Genomic DNA, 16866 nt, shown 5'->3' on the forward strand with positions numbered 1-16866 from the left:
TTGTTGATGGTGGATGCATCTGATTTCGGGATCGGTGCTGTGCTTGCTCACAAAGATGGATCACACGATCGCCCTATTGCCTTTGCGTCCAAATTGCTCTCATCTGCTCAAAGAAATTATTCACAGATCGAGAAAGAAGCATTGGCACTCATATTTGGTGTTACAAAGTTTCATGATTTCTTGTATGGTCGTCCCTTTACCATAATCACAGACCACAAACCTTTGACATCGCTTTTTCATCCAACCAAGCCTGTACCTCCACGTACAGCGCAGAAATTCATTCGCTAGTGTATTTTCCTCTCGCAGTACTGCTACGATATATTGTATCGGTCCACTGCTAAGCATGGAAACACAGATGTGTTGTCCCACTTGCCTGTTGCTGAGGATAGGGCATTCGATTCCTCCGAACTTTCTTGCATGTTCATAGATGCGAAAAACCCATGACGTGGTCGAATTGTTTCCAATTGATTTTCATCGTGTAGCTACAGCCACAGCTGCAGACCCTGTCCTTGCTCACGTTCTGCATTTTGTTACTACGCAATGGCCCTTGTCAAAGTCACGGATCGGGGACCCGTTGGTTCGCCGATTTTTTTGCTCACAAGGATAGACTTTTTGTACGACGTGGTGTTTTGCTGTCGCGTTCTGATAATGATCAGTCCAGGGTGGTGGTACCATGTTCGTTACAGTCCTCTGTCTTACAGCTTCTCCACCAAGGTCATTGGGGTATAGTGAGAACGAAACAACTTGCTCGTCAGCACTGTACTTAGTTCGGTATCAATGCCGCAATTACGAATATGTGCTCTTCTTGCATGGTGTGTGCTGAACAACAATCAGCACCACTGCGGAAATTCTTTGCATGGCCAAAAGCCACTTCCCCTTGGCAACGCTTACGCATCGATTTTGCTGGTCCATTCTGGAATGCTCGATGGTTGGTTGTGGTAGATTCATTCAGTAATTTTCCTTTTGTTGTCCGGATGTCTTCCACGACGTCATCTGCCACCATCCAAGCGTTATCCGCTATCTTTTGCATTGAAGGTCTTCCACAGACTATTGTTTCCGACAATGGCCCAGAATTCATGTCTGCAGAATGTCAGTCATTCTGCAAGGCCAATGGTATTCAACATCTGACGTCCGCGCCGTTTTCGCCGCAGTCAAACGGTGCCACTGAACGATTGGTCCGGACTTTCAAGTCACAGATGTTGAAGTTGAAAGAGTCACATTCTCGGGAGGACGCGTTATTGCTCTTTTTGTCCTCGTATCGCTCTCAGCCCCGAGATGGTAGCTCGCTGGCTGAGTTGCTCCACGGTCGCCTTCATCAAACCTTGATGTCTTTGCTACATCGGCCGCATCAGGTTCCTGTGCAGTGGCAGCCACCTGCTTTTGCTCCAGGCGACGTTGTCTACTATCACCACTATCGAGGTTCACGGCGTTGGCTCGAAGGGCGCATTCTTCGCTGCCTTGGACATGCTATGTATCTGGTTTTGGGGGCCTCTGGTGAGGTGCGTCGGCATCTCAAATCAGCTGCGCCTCTGTCGTCGCACGAGATCTGCCGCTAGCCGTCTGCTTTCAGCGACGGTGCTGTCCGGTCAGCGCCCCGGCGACCCATCTACTGGCTTGCCTCAGCCCCAGGTGCTACCGACGCTGCCTTCCATTTTGCCCCATGGCGACCCGCCACTGCCGCCACCGCCGGCGCCGCCTGTTCTCCCGCCGGCGACGCCCGAAGTGGACGCATCACTACAACCGCCGGGCGCCTCCCTGGGTCACACGCAGCCGATCGCTTCCTGGGACCAGTTGTCCTCCGACATGGAACTCTTGCCCGCTCCGGACCATATGTCATCTTTGGCCGTTGGGTGCCCCGGCCCGATGGAGGTCAACCCTTCGGCCCCTCCTTTCTCTCTACGGGCGCATACACCGCATGTTGGCGTGCACCCTGGGGCAGGTTTTCAGGCGTTTCCTAGCTCCCCGCGGTCCAAATAGCGGGTGGCACAGCTTCGCCTGTTGTTAGGCTCCCCACCTCGTCGCATATGTCAACATGCGGTCCTCCCCACAGCGGGCGGAAGCCTTATGCCATAACTGTACACCGATATGCGGGGGAGGAATGTGGTGTCACCGCCAGACACCACACTTGCTTGGTGGTAGCCTTTAAATCAGCTGCGGTCTGGTAGTATACCCGCGTGTCGCCACTATCAGTGATTGCAGATCGAGCGCCGCCACACGGCAGGTCTATGGAGACTTCCTAACACTCCTCCCAGTTGTACAGCCGACTTTGCTAGCGATGGTTCACTGACTTCTACGCTGTCATTTGCCGAGACGATAGTTAGCATAGCCTTCAGCTACGTTATTTTCTACGACTCTAGCAAGGCACCAGTATCCGTACTATTGATATTGTGAATCATGTACCATAAAGAGCGATGTTCTTCATTAATGGATTAAAGTTAAGTATTCCATCAGCTACGTCCGTTTTTCTCAATTCTAATTCCCTTGTCATGTTCCAGACCTCACGCCAGCCTGCGTGAGCTAAAATGCGTGCATTTCGGCCTCCCTTCAGTTACAATGTGTTGGCTCTCCGGCCATCTACAACACGCGTAGTTTCCCTTTTGTTTGCCATATTTTGTTGAAAGCAATCCACTGCTTTGTGAGGAGGTCCTGGACATTTTGATGAAAAAAAATATATAAATAAAAGAAATATTTTTATTATGTAAAAAATGAAAATGGATGAAAATGAAAATGGGGGAGAAATGACTTTAAATAATTATGTTATTTACTTTTTCAGTACGAACTTTGTTGTAGAACCCCTTATTTACGTGTGGTAATAAAAATTAACTTAGACAGAATTAAGCACATTTAAAATTACGCGAACCTTAGCAACCCTCTCATGCTGATAAATTCAAACTAACTGATTAATAACATTTATTTGAAACTTATTCAAATTAAATTATTTTTTACGTAATTCGGCCTTGTCACACATTTTCTACATGCAGTGGGTTTTTAAATATTCACTGAGTTCTTTCCTGGCATTACCTATGGAACACAAGACTGTCTCTGTTAGCATAAAATGGTTAAATATTGCCAAGCCGACTTGAACATTTAATTATCTTTGACAAAACACACATCACTATACGTTTAAGTTATTTGCTTTAGAAATGGAAAGAAACAACAGTTTAACAACTTCAACGTTAATTATCTGCCTATGAATGCACAAATGTAAAACCAGTAATAAATTCAGTCAGCCTCAGGATCGCTGAAAAAGAAAAATATTTCGTAATTCACTACTAATTTTACCTGCTCCCGATTTACGGGTTTGATTAATTTTATGGTGGAACAATTTTTTAAATGTGCCGCCGCTGCAAATCGTTGCGTCGCGGCACAGCCCAACAACACCAATGATAATCGCTAAAAGTGCTGAAAATTCTTTAAAGAAATATTATAGATGACATGGGCAAGCTAATTTACATTAGTAATACACAATTTTGATAAATTATAATGTATTTAGACCATAACAATACTCAAAATTACACACCTTGATGATTTCTCCTCTAATGACGGCTAAAGATAGATACAGACAAGCGAAGTCTACTCATTCATATAACGCTACGTCACAGGTTCCTCTCTCTCTCAGCTCTAGAGGAAGACGACAAAGAATACACATTATGTAGCGCTTTTTATACTACTGCTGTCATCTTACAACATTATTTTCATCTGTGGCTATATTTTACATTTTTTCATCGCAGATATTAACATATTTTGTAATTACATTATGAGTATAGAAATATTACAATCGTAAATACATCGAGAATATTATTACAGAAAATATTACAATAATAACCAACGTCCTTTACACAAAATTAAATAACATTTTTTGTTAAACAATGACAGTACATTCGAATTGCTTCATAGCAGCGTACATAGTACAATTAAATGTCATTTCATTTTATTAATATTGTGTTTGCTGCCAGGGAACGTTACATTGCCCCCTGGCAGCATTTGGCAAAGAGTTTCTATACTTTGACACAATGGTGCCAGTAAAGTTCTTTAAAATTCTGTGTTTTTTTTTTTTTTTTTTTTTTTTTTTTTTTTTTTTTTTTTTTTTTATGGAATGGCTCTTTTAATTAGTCCCAGGGTTACATATGTTTATGGCTCCCCCATTTGGGCGGAGGCAGACAGGAAACCTGGGCAAAACTGTGCCGGAGCCCAGCCATCCCAGTTGGTTCATGATTAATCTTGTCTCTTTAACAGTCATTCTTTTGAAATGATTTAGCAGTTTGTCATCAACAGTTACATAACATCACAGTCACATACAGTTCAACGGAAGTTTCTTGTCTGTGTTTAACAACTCGTAATTATAATTTTTGCGATATACTGCAAGGTCACTTGTCCTAAGATATATCACTTAGTTTTTTGAAATCATTTAGTACAATGTCACTTTCATAATGTTCTCACTACCTACGTATTACAAATCCATCTCATACACTTGTTAGTGTTCATTTTCTCTCGTCAGTTTACGGGTATACATAATAAGTGTTCAATGTTCGTCAAAAACCGAGGTCATTGACATGTTCTGCAGTTTGTGTAAATATTTTGGAATATGTCAATAATGCTGTAGTTGGTGAGCGGTGCAGAGTGATTGTTCAGCAGCATTTGGCGCGACGCGTCTGCTCCGTGTAGGTCACCGCCCCCGGTGTTGACAGCTACGGCGCGGAGAGGTGTGTGGCTGTCTGGTCTGCTACAGGTTGCTGAGGCTGCTGCATGGCTGAAGTAGCTGGATTGTATATGAGCTCGCCCGTGTGACATCTTTTTGCAGTGCTCCAGCGAACATTGAACAAGTTCATAAACAGTGTACTATCCTTATGGGCATTTTTCCTGCTGTGGGAAAGAACGCACACAGTTATTGGCAGTTATTATTCAGTAGGCCTTCACTAGTCTGGTTTGCACAATGTTTCGTTGTCATAGTAACACGTTTCATGGGCATACAATATTTTTTCACCAGGTCATGACTTGTCATTAGTCACACAAGTTTTCACCTTAGAACAAAATGTATCTCTGTAGTCAATGCGCTTTCCTGGCGACCCTTGTCACACAAAGTTTTTTTTTTTTTTTTTTTTCCCCACACACACACACACATACAGTACAAGTTACATTTTGACACTAGCTTGGTCCACCGTCTATTATCGGCTCACTGTTCGTGTCGTGTTAGTTCCTTGTCCGTTTGCACACACGGCGATGATACAGTTTCTTATTGCTTGTTCGAAACAACCTCGTGACGTATTGATGTAGTTTTAACAATTACTGTCTGTCTGTGCCTCTCTGCCACACAATACTGCACTTTTGTTTATGTTTTTTCAGTTACAATGTCCGTTGTGCAATTTTTTGTAACAGCAAATTCGTAACTGTGTTCGCTATTTACCAAGGTGTGTGATAATTGCGTACATGGTAACAAATATTAAAATTTCATATTAGTTTGCCCAAAAATCATCTATATTTATTTTCAAGTAGATTTTATTTGTGCATTCCAGCCGGATTCAGGCATATTGTTCAATAACTCCTTTGAAACTATGTCTCACTTTACTTGCAAGGTCCTACGGAACTACAGTGTAGTCTCTGTAGGCTAAAATTGACTTGGACTGTATCAGGCTAGTTCTTTTTTTACTGATTTGATCTGCACATGCTTCAATTGAAGCTTCTTTGTGCGTAACTTTGCGTTACTTAATTTTGCAATAAGTTTGCCTCCCATGGTGCCCTCGGGTCACTACTGGGTGCATTACTCTCTTTGATAATACTGGTTTGAAAATAAAGTTCTCAGGGTCTTATATTATTAATATTATTCCGGGTTTGGACCTGTCAATCTGACAGCTACACACATATATATGTATTTATACATGTAATAGAAAGGACTGTACCAAGAAATATTTCAAGTTTGACACATATATAGAATATTATTCAGTACACAAACTAATCACTACTAAATTGTTCCTCCTGACTGATCTCTCTCACAATTTAACACTACAAATAATTGCACTAATCAGGTTATCTGTGCAGACATTTAGAGCATGTTTAAGGTAACACTAATTTTAAAGAAGACATAACACAAATAATCATCAACAAAAGAGAAAGTCAATCAAATTCTTATAACTAAATACTTCTACCTTAGTACATTATCTCTACAGATCACATCATTAATGTTCATTCATTTCCGAAAGAATGGTGTACCTTTTTACACATAACACATAGGACTATTAGTCATTTACTGTAGGAATATTTTCACATCCTTACGCGGATACAGTCCCCGTACTCTCCCTGATTGGGGATCTGCTAAGAGATAGCTACTATTTCCTTCTTGGACCAAGGAATGGAGTATGAGGCTCGACAGTAGGTTTTGTGAGGCTCCACCTCGATATTGTATTGATATCCCTTAACCATTCCTGGTCATTCTGAAAATACATCTGCATAGTTAGTTAATAACTGTACCAAATCCTGCTGTTGCATTGAGTTCAAATTTTTGGACTGTGATACTTTGTTCACAAGTGCGTTCACATTTGCTTTTAATTGATCACCTTGTACGTCTGGATAATAGAGATTTTTTACTAGAGAATGATTGTCTAAATGTAGTATCCACTGATTCCTACATTTTATGTTAATAGCATTACAATTACGGACAGGTATCTCTTCGGATCTGAGCATGGACAATTCTATCCTCCTACCCGTGTTCATCAAACTTAATTTTCCTGGAGAAAGGTCGATTACTGTGTCCCTTTCTCTAAAAAAATCTACCCCCAAAATGCAGGCTACCTTTAAACCCTTTACTACCAGGAACGAGCACGCTATGGCTTCTTCCCCTATATACATTTCTACCAGCACTTGGAGTTTAATTATTTGTCACTGTGCTCTAATGGCTCCAGTGACTTTGAAATTGTTCACGGGGAAAGTCAGCATACGCTTTTCTGTCCCCAGTACTCTGAATAGGTCCATACTCATGACACTGACTGTAGCACCTGCATCTACTATTGCTTGTACATCAATATTGTTAATTTTGATCTCTATTATCGCTTGTACTTTGTCTTTTTGCTCCTTTATGCACGTGGGTGGTTCAGTTATTAATTCATGTCCCATCTGTACCCCGTCATTATACCTGAGGATACAGATTTCCGATGTTTTGTTCTCTGTCGGGCTGCTCTCGCTCCAAACCTCAGCCGACGATGGAGAGCGTATCTCGGGTGAATCTAGTTTGTTGGATTATTACTGGTGGATGGGTGTGGCTGCTCTGTGTTGCTGACCTCCACTATGTGTAAGTTGTGTTGTGTCGGCCACCATGGTTGCGCAATTGGCACATTTTGTGGCGGCGGTCGGTTATTATCATATCTTTCACTGTTTTGCCGGTCCGGACTGGGCCTCTGGTTCTGTAACCAAGTTCAGTTTGCATCGTTATAGGTATTGTTGTTCCGTGGCCCCCTGGCATTTTTCCATCTACTGTTGCTTGGTGGGCCTGTTTCATATCCGTCATTGTTCACCGGCGGACTATTTCCGTTCCGGTCTCTACCTCTATTCCCGTTTTGTACATAATCTTGTCTCCTATTGTTACCTCCGCCTTAACATCCTCCTGAATCAGGTCAGTTGAGTCCAGAACAGACAAGAAATGTTCCATGTCATTCTCCGGTACGTGTATAAGTTTTTCCTTTACGTGTATCGACAAGTGTGATTTCAAAAGTCTGATCAAATCCCGGGATGAAATCTGCTCGTCCCAGCAACAGGTCTTATTAATGTATTTCTCAAAGTAATTTCGCAAATTGCCTAATCGTGGAGAATATGGCTCTGGATTATATACCTCTTTCTGTAATCTCTCCTGAATACATGTTGACCAATATTTGGCCAAGAATGCCTTTTCAAATTGCTCATATGTGTCGCAACTGTCAGCTGCTTCGGTTGCCCATAATGCAACATCTCCTTGTATGTAAGACATAACGTACTGTATTTTCTGTGTATGACTCCAAACACTAGGCAAAATGTTTCTAAATCCCTTGATAAGTACTACAGGGTGAACAGATTTCTTCTCCGTTGTAAAGATCTGAAACTGTCGGTTTTTAATCAGGCTTTCTTCAATCACAATTTTGGAGTGACAGTTGTTTGTTTCAGCCAATACCACACAAATACAACATGTGGTGTGCAGCGCAGCCTAAATGCCAAGGGCTGGAAAACCGTTTCTTTTGTCTGATGTGTAGGCTGTCTCGCAAAGTAGGTCAATATGGCAGGTCAGTAGTATTCCCACACAACATGCTTGTCGTTCAGGGCAGCCAGTATAACAGGGGATGAAAAACCAGATGTGTGACTGTATCTCTGCTCCTGTTGGAGATAAGCAGGTCATCAACCCCACAGTACTGACACTCGCATAGTTTCCCTTTTGTTTGCCATATTTTGTTGAAAGCAATCCACTGCTTTGTGAGGAGGTCCTGGACATACGTATGTACAGATTGCTTTGGACACTGATTAGCCAAAACATTATAACCATTGCATGCTGTCTGGTTGCATTGCGGGCATGTGATATGCTATGAAAAGTATGTAAGCACAGTGAAGACAGATGAGGATCACCCTAGTGAAGGTATGGGCTGCAGATGGGGAAATAAACTGAGATAAGCGACTTTGTCAAAGGACGGATTATTATTGTGAAACTCCTGTGAACGAGTATCTTGAAAATGGTAAAGCTGGTTGAATGTTTACATGCTACTGTCATGAGCATATATGGAAAGAAGTAGATGGACAGTGGAACAAACTATTAGGGGCTAAATCATTGTATGTCTACAACTCTCACAGAACGTGGGGTTTAGAGGCTTGCATGCTCTGTAAAGTAGGATAGATGGTAAATGTGACATCTCTGCTGAAAGAGTAAAATGTTGATGCATGCACAAGTGTTTCAGGGCACACTGTTCATTGTACATTGTTGAACATGGAGCTCCGCTACAAACCACACTTACATGTTAAAATGTTGACCCAGTGACATCATCAATTATGATTGCAGTGGGCACAGGACCAGCAGGATTTGACCATCAATCAGTGGAAATGTGTCGGCTCCTCGAATGAATCAGATTTTTGTTACAATAGGTTGATGGTTATCTCCACAGATGCCATCATTCAGATGAACGGTGCTTGAAACATGCAGTGTACTATGGACACATGCTGGTGGGAGCAATATTATGTTATGAGAGACATTCTCCTGTACATGCATGGGACCTGGATATGTGGTAGAAATCAAAGACATGCTGACAGCTACAAACCACCTGCCTCTCTTCATGCTTGATGCCTTAGCCGATGGCGATGTCAGCAGTATAATTGCCCATTCTTGGGGCCAGAACCATGCTGTAGTGATTTGAGGAGCGTTATAGTGAATCCACATTAATGTTTTGGTGACCAAATTTGCTTGATGTAAATCCTATGTAACCCATCTAGGTCGCTATCGGTTACCGTCACCACATGTGCAAAATAGTGTCCTGTTATTTACGCGAATTACATGACCTGTGCGTAGACATCTGGTGCCACATACCTGCATAAACATACCAAGAAACTGTTAGGTCCCTGATAAGCAGTAGCAGTTTTATATTTTGTTTCAAAAATGGACAAGAAAGCCATAAAGCAGGTAGTCATAATGTTTGGATCATCAGTGTATATTGACTAGCCTTTCCCCCACACCTTCACCTGCATACATGTATATCACATATAATGTGCACATCTCTTGGTCCATCTCTTCCTCCCCCTCTCTTCTCACCACTTCTTTACTTCCCTATCTGTCAGATATGTCTGCCCAAACTCTTTGTCTTTACAAATGTCTGCTTGTGTCTGTGTATGTGCGGATGGACATGTGTGTGTGTGCGAGTGTATACCTATCCTTTTTTCCCCCTAAGGTAAGTCTTTCCGCTCGTGGGATTGGAATGACTCCTTACCCTCTCCCTTAAAACCCACATCCTTTCATCTTTCCCTCTCCTTCCCTATTTCCTGACAAAGCAACCGCCGGTTGCGAAAGCTCCAATTTTGTGTGTATGTTTGTGTTTGTTTGTGTGTCTATCAACCTGCCAGCGCTTTTGTTTCGTAAGTTGCATCATCTTTGTTTTTAGATATATTTTTCCCACGTGGAATGTTTCCCTGTATTATATTCATATCATTAATTAGTACACTTATTGTCTCGCATGAATGGTGCATGTGGATTTGTTTGTCCATGCAGTCCATGAATCATTGTTGTGTGACCATTTGTATAGCAATGGATCATCTGGAGTGTCTGGTACTTTGGCAGATATAATTTCATCGATACTGGGTGGATAGATTCTATTAACTAACCACAGTAAGTTATGGGAGTATGATAGCCCATGTTTTTGCAACTGAGTGGTGTGCATCAAGCAGTGTGCAAGGCCAAATACATTGCCTCTTGTTATAACATAAATCAGTTTCAACTGCTTTTGATGGAATACCTGTGCTGTAACATCATGGCGCTGTTCAGTAGCTAGCAGTTAGCATGTAATGCTGACATTGCGACAGATGAAGTAACGAAAAGAATAACAGCATTAAGGAAGACACCTAACAGGAAATAAATGTACTGAAGAGAAAGATCAGTGCAGCCGAACAACAAGAGAAAGGTCATGGAAGGGGGGGGGGGACTTTGTGAAAGTAATTCTTACTTAGTAGCTGCTCTTAACTTAATCATAGCTAACACTTGGTTCAAGAATCATAAAAGAAGGTTGTATACAGGGAAGAATCCTGGAGATACTAAAAGGTATCAGATAGATTATATAATGGTAAGACAGAGATTTAGGAATCAGGTTTTAAATTGTAGGACATTTCCAGGGGCAGATGTGGACTCTGACCACAATCTATTGGTTATGACCTGTAGGTTAAAACTGAAGAAACTGCAAAAAGGTGGGAATTTAAGGACATGGGATCTGGATAAGCTGAAAGAACCAGAGGTTGTACAGAGTTTCAAGGAGAGCATAAGGGAACAATTGGCAGCAATGGGGGAAAGAAACACAGTTGAAGAAGAATGGGTAGCTCTGAGGGATGAAGTAGTGAAGGCAGCAGAGGATAAAGTAGGTAAAAAGACGAGGGTTGCTAGAAATCCTTGGGTAACAGAAGAAATATTGAATTTAATTGATGAAAGGAGAAAATATAAAAATGCAGTAAATGAAGCAGGCAAAAAGGAATACAAACATCTCAAAAATGCGATCGACAGGAAGTGCAAAATGGCTAAGCAGGGATGGCTAGAGGACAAATGTAAGGATGTAGAAGCTTATCTCACTAGGGGTAAGATAGATACTGCCTACAGGAAAATTAAAGAGACCTTTGGAGAGAAGAGAACCACGTGTATGAATATCAAGAGCTCAGATGGCAATCCAGTTCTAAGCAAAGAAGGGAAGGCAGAAAGGTGGAAGGAGTATACAGAAGGTTTATACAAGGGCGATGTACTTGAGGACAATATTATGGAAATGGAAGAGGATGTAGATGAAGACGAAATGGGAGGTAAGATACTGCGTGAAGAGTTTGACAGAGCACTGAAAGACCTGAGTCGAAACAAGGCCCCCGGAGTAGACAACATTCCATTAGAACTTCTGACGGCCTTGGGAGAGCCAGTCATGACAAAACTCTACCAGCTGTTGAGCAAGATGTATGAGACAGGTGAAATACCCTCAGACTTCAAGAAGAATATAATAATTCCAATCCCAAAGAAAGCAGGTGCTGACAGATGTGAAAATTACCGAACTATCAGTTTAATAAGTCACAGCTGCAAAATACTAATGCGAATTCTTTACAGACGAATGGAAAAACCGGTAGATGCGGACCTCGGGGAGGATCAGTTTGGATTCCGTCGAAATGTTGGAACACGTGAGGCAATACTGACCTTACGACTTATCTTAGAAGAAAGATTAAGAAAAGGCAAACCTACGTTTCTAGCATTTGTAGACTTAGAGAAAGCTTTTGACAATGTTGACTGGAATACTCTCTTTCAAATTCTGAAGGTGGCAGGGGTAAAATACAGGGAGCGAAAGGCTATTTACAATTTGTACAGAAACCAGATGGCAGTCATAAGAGTCGATGGGCATGAAAGGGAAGCAGTGGTTGGGAAAGGAGTGAGACAGGGTTGTAGCCTCTCCCCGATGTTATTCAATCTGTATATTGAGCAAGCAGTAAAGGAAACAAAAGAAAAATTTGGAGTAGGTATTAAAATTCATGGAGAAGAAATAAAAACTTTGAGGTTCGCCGATGACATTGTAATTCTGTCAGAGACGGCAAAGGACTTGGAAGAGCAGTTGAATGGAATGGACAGTGTCTTGAAAGGAGGATATAAGATGAACATCAACAAAAGCAAAACAAGGATAATGGAATGTAGTCAAATTAAATCGGGTGATGCTGAGGGAATTAGATTAGGAAATGAGACACTTAAAGTAGTAAAGGAGTTTTGCTATTTAGGAAGTAAAATAACTGATGATGGTCGAAGTAGAGAGGATATAAAATGTAGACTGGCAATGGCAAGGAAAGCATTTCTGAAGAAGAGAAATTTGTTAACATCGAATATAGATTTATGTATCAGGAAGTCGTTTATGAAAGTATTTGTTTGGAGTGTAGCCATGTATGGAAGTGAAACATGGACAATAACTAGTTTGGACAAGAAGAGAATAGAAGCTTTCGAAATGTGGTGCTACAGAAGAATGCTGAAGTAACGATGGGTAGATCACGTAACTAATGAGGAGGTATTGAATAGGATTGGGGAGAAGAGAAGTTTGTGGCACAACTTGACTAGAAGAAGGGATCGGTTGGTAGGACATGTTTTGAGGCATCAAGGGATCACAAATTTAGCATTGGAGGGCAGCGTGGAGGGTAAAAATCGTAGAGGGAGACCAAGAGATGAATACACTAAGCAGATTCAGAAGGATGTAGGTTGCAGTAGGTACTGGGAGATGAAGCAGATTGCACAAGATAGAGTAGCATGGAGAGCTGCATCAAACCAGTCTCAGGACTGAAGACAACAACAGCAACAGCTGCTCTTAAAATTTGAAATATTGTTGGTTGACCTAAAGTAGTAGAAAATCAATCTGGTTTACTTGAAGTCATTAAGGAGACTTCAGTTTATGCTGGTATAGCTGATGATTGGTATCACACTGAAATTATAAGTTGCTGAAAAACATTGGATGACTTACAAACCAAACTATGTAGACAAAGCTGTACTATCAGTCAATCGGGGTTATATTTATGACTCTTTCCCAAACGAGTTGATACAGGGGGAAGGGGAAAAACAAATGGTAAGTATTCCTTTTGAGTTTTGCAAACCAGTCTCTTCACTTCTTATAAAGAATAAAGATTTCAAATTCTACACAGCTACTATAAGAAATCTTGAATCTTTAGTTTCAGTTCTGTGCTCTGGTCAAGTATTCTTCTTATTTGTGGGTGACAAAGAAGCTGTGCCATTAGATATTGAAGCAGCACATGCTCAAGCACCAATATTAATGCACCTTGACTACCTTGTATAATTACTGGGTCATGATTTTGTGGTCACTGAAAAAAACTTAAACTTATTGCCTCTGTTTTGTAATAAAGGAAGATAGTGAAGGGAAACGTAAATCTGTGACACACTCTGGGCCTAAATAGTGTAGAAAATTCTTCCTCCAACACAGAGACTCATACCACAAATGTATATAGACTTTCTGAATTACCAACTTTCAAAAAGTTAATGAGAACTTGAGAAGGTTTTGTAAAACATGTGTTTATTTATACTTGCGATGGTAGTCTCAACAGAAATCCTTGATAGAAGCGAGTTATAGTTTCATCTGTACAACATTTTAAAGATGTTGACTTGGATGCTATTTACATTGCCCCAAATGCTCCAGGAAGAAGTGCATTCAACAGACTGTAGCCACGAGTGGCATTTCTTACTTGCAAACTTACTAGTGTTGTGTTAAAACATGACAGCTTTGGTTCACTCCTTGCTTCCAGTAACTGAGCTACTGACTTCGAGTTAGAAAATGGAACTTTGAGAGTGCATGCAGTGTGGTGGTTAATATACGGAAACAATCGGTCTTTGACAATTTTCCTGTGGTTGCGAAATATGTTGTTCCAACAGATACCAGGCTAGATGTCATCTAGGCTAGGACAATGAACTTGGTATGCAAATCATGTACATGAATCATATTATTTTTTACAAACTGTGAAAGGTGAGGTTTTTATGTGTTGCGGTGTGTGATAATTTAGCCTCTGTCTATTATTACGAGAGGGTTTTTTACTACCACCTGTTTTGATTAAACAACTTTAGTTGGTTATGTACCCATAGGAAATGATGTCTCCAAAGGTAAATTTGCTCTGTTGTTAATGCAGCTATCTTTGTCTCTCTGAGAATCATCTCATTTAAAGCAAGTACTGTAAGATGGCTATTACCCCAGTGTCAAGGCATACTTATTTAAATGGTCATGTGTCATCTGTGGCTTATGTTATTCGTCATACAAAACCACTAACCAACACATGCAATTAGATAAGGGCTAAAAAGAGGTTTTACCCATCACAAAGATTCATCCCCAGAGAATTGCAGTTGGACGCTCCAGGGAAGTTCATTGTCTGATAAACAATGATTATGCTATATGGTTGGATGAAGATGATGTGGATACATTGAATGTACCTAACATTATCCAAATGGAAATGAAGTAACTGCTATGCCAATTATAAATAATATAAGGGAATGGGTTCAAAGTCCTTGGACTCAAGATGATTAAACTTTGTATTGTTCATTTGATTTGTTATGTTTCGTACATTTTCTAAAACATATGATTTATTCTTGAATTAATGAAGAAACCGATTTTATATAGAAATATATAAATAATTTTAGAAGGGTTCTTTTAATTAAATAATTTCTAAATTTAAAACTGTAAAGTATGTTACATCACACCAGGGTAAGGTGGTCATACAAAGGTGACCACCTGTGATGAAGGGGGTCAGGGCTCCAAAAATATGCAATACGTGTAATGCAATTTATGTACAACTCTAAGGAACCTGACATGTAGGCTGCCCTACATAGCAGGTTGATAATACACCTGCCATTCAGGGCATCCTATAAAGCAGCAGGTGAAAAAAAATGTCAGCTGTCTGTATCAACGTAAATCTTAAAGCAAGAGCATTATAAACCATCCTGCATTGGTCCTTGCAAGGAGTTTGCATGCCAAATTTGGGGTCTACTTTAGTCCAGGGGTGTGGGAGGAGTTTCTGGAACATACATACATGTTCTCAGCTTTATATATATTGAGGTTAATGGCTTCAGTTGCATATGCATTTGACATGTGTATTGCATACATATACTCCTCCCCCTCTTTATGTCCATCTCTTCTCCCTCTGTTTCTCTGCCCATCTCACCCTTCCACCTGTCCATCTCGTGCTCCACCTCTCTTTGTCCATCACCTTACCCCCTTCTCTGCCTAGCCAGATCACTCTGCAGATGTTAAGTCTACAAGACTGGCTGATGATATCCACACACCAAAAATTCTCCCATCTCTCCCTCTCTGCATCTGCTCCTCCTCTTTCTCTCTGTCTCTCTCACCCTTCCACTGTCTTTCCGTTAATCTCCTCCACTGCCCTCACTTCCTTATCATTTCTTTTTTCTCTATTCATCTCCTTCTTCCCCTCTCTCTGCCCATCTCCTCTTTCCCACATTGTACCTTCCTCCTCTTCCTACCTTTTTCTGCTCATTTACTCCTTCTCCCATCTGTCTCTCTCTGTCCACCTCCTCCTCACCCCCTTCTGCCCATCTCCTCCTCCCCACCTCTCTCCCAATCCTTCCCCTCCTTTCTCCATACATCCCCTTCTGCTCCTTTGCACCCTATTCATTCCCTCCTACAATCCCTATATGAATGTGTGGCCCCTGAAAATCATGCCAATACAGCAAGTCAGTAATACTCCCAAAACATGCTTGACATGCAGGGCTGCCTGCATATGGAGGACTTCAAATCCGTTTTGTACCTCTGAATGCAGGTCGCCTTCAATAAGGAGACGGATACTATTCCAACACAACACACATGTCATGCAGGGCAGCCCACATGTCAGGGCCTGGAAAAACCTTTCTTTCCCCTGAGATGTAGGCTGCCATGCAAAGTAGCCCAGTAATGCTCGCTGATAGTATCCTACAAAATGTGCCTGTTTTCCAGGGCAGGGGCTACAAAAAAAAAAAAAAAAAACATCTTTTTATATAAAGTAAAATTAAACCAATAACAGCCCTTGGTCTCAAAAAAGACTTCTTTTTTGCAACTGAGGGCTGTTATTGCTTTAATTTTACTTTGTTAACAGTCATTGACCACGCAGCCTTGTTCAAAACTTTAACATTTTTATATGCTTCTGCTGGAGATAGAAGGTCATAAAGCCCATAATGCTAATACTCATGAAGTTTTCTGTTTGTGTGCCAGATTGGTTGAAATTGATCCCAGAGGTTTGGGATGAGATCCTGGACATACAAACACACATACATATTGGAATGGGACTGGAGTCAGTAGATTTATTTTTTGCTTTCAGTTCCTTTATTGTGGTTCTCCACCAGCATACAATTCAATCAGCAGCAGTATGGCTGAGGCATGACTCATGTCTCCAGTGCTGCTGGAGCCATGACTCATTGCAGGAATGCTGTGGCTAGTATGCTACATTCTGGGGTTTGGTGGGACCTACAGCAGTGGCAATTCTGTCTCATGTCTCAGGGCAAGAAGACCTGATGAAAGAACAAATTGTGGACCCCATACAACATCCCGGATGGTGCCCAAAGTGTGACAGCTGTGTGGTGTTGGTGGTGCAGTAATACTAACACAAGAATATTTCAATATGAAACTGGCTAGGTATTTATATGGCAACAGGCCGCACTTGCTTGGACTTTGC

This window comes from Schistocerca gregaria, chromosome 2, assembly GCF_023897955.1.
Source record: "Schistocerca gregaria isolate iqSchGreg1 chromosome 2, iqSchGreg1.2, whole genome shotgun sequence".
NCBI lineage: Eukaryota > Metazoa > Arthropoda > Insecta > Orthoptera > Acrididae > Schistocerca > Schistocerca gregaria.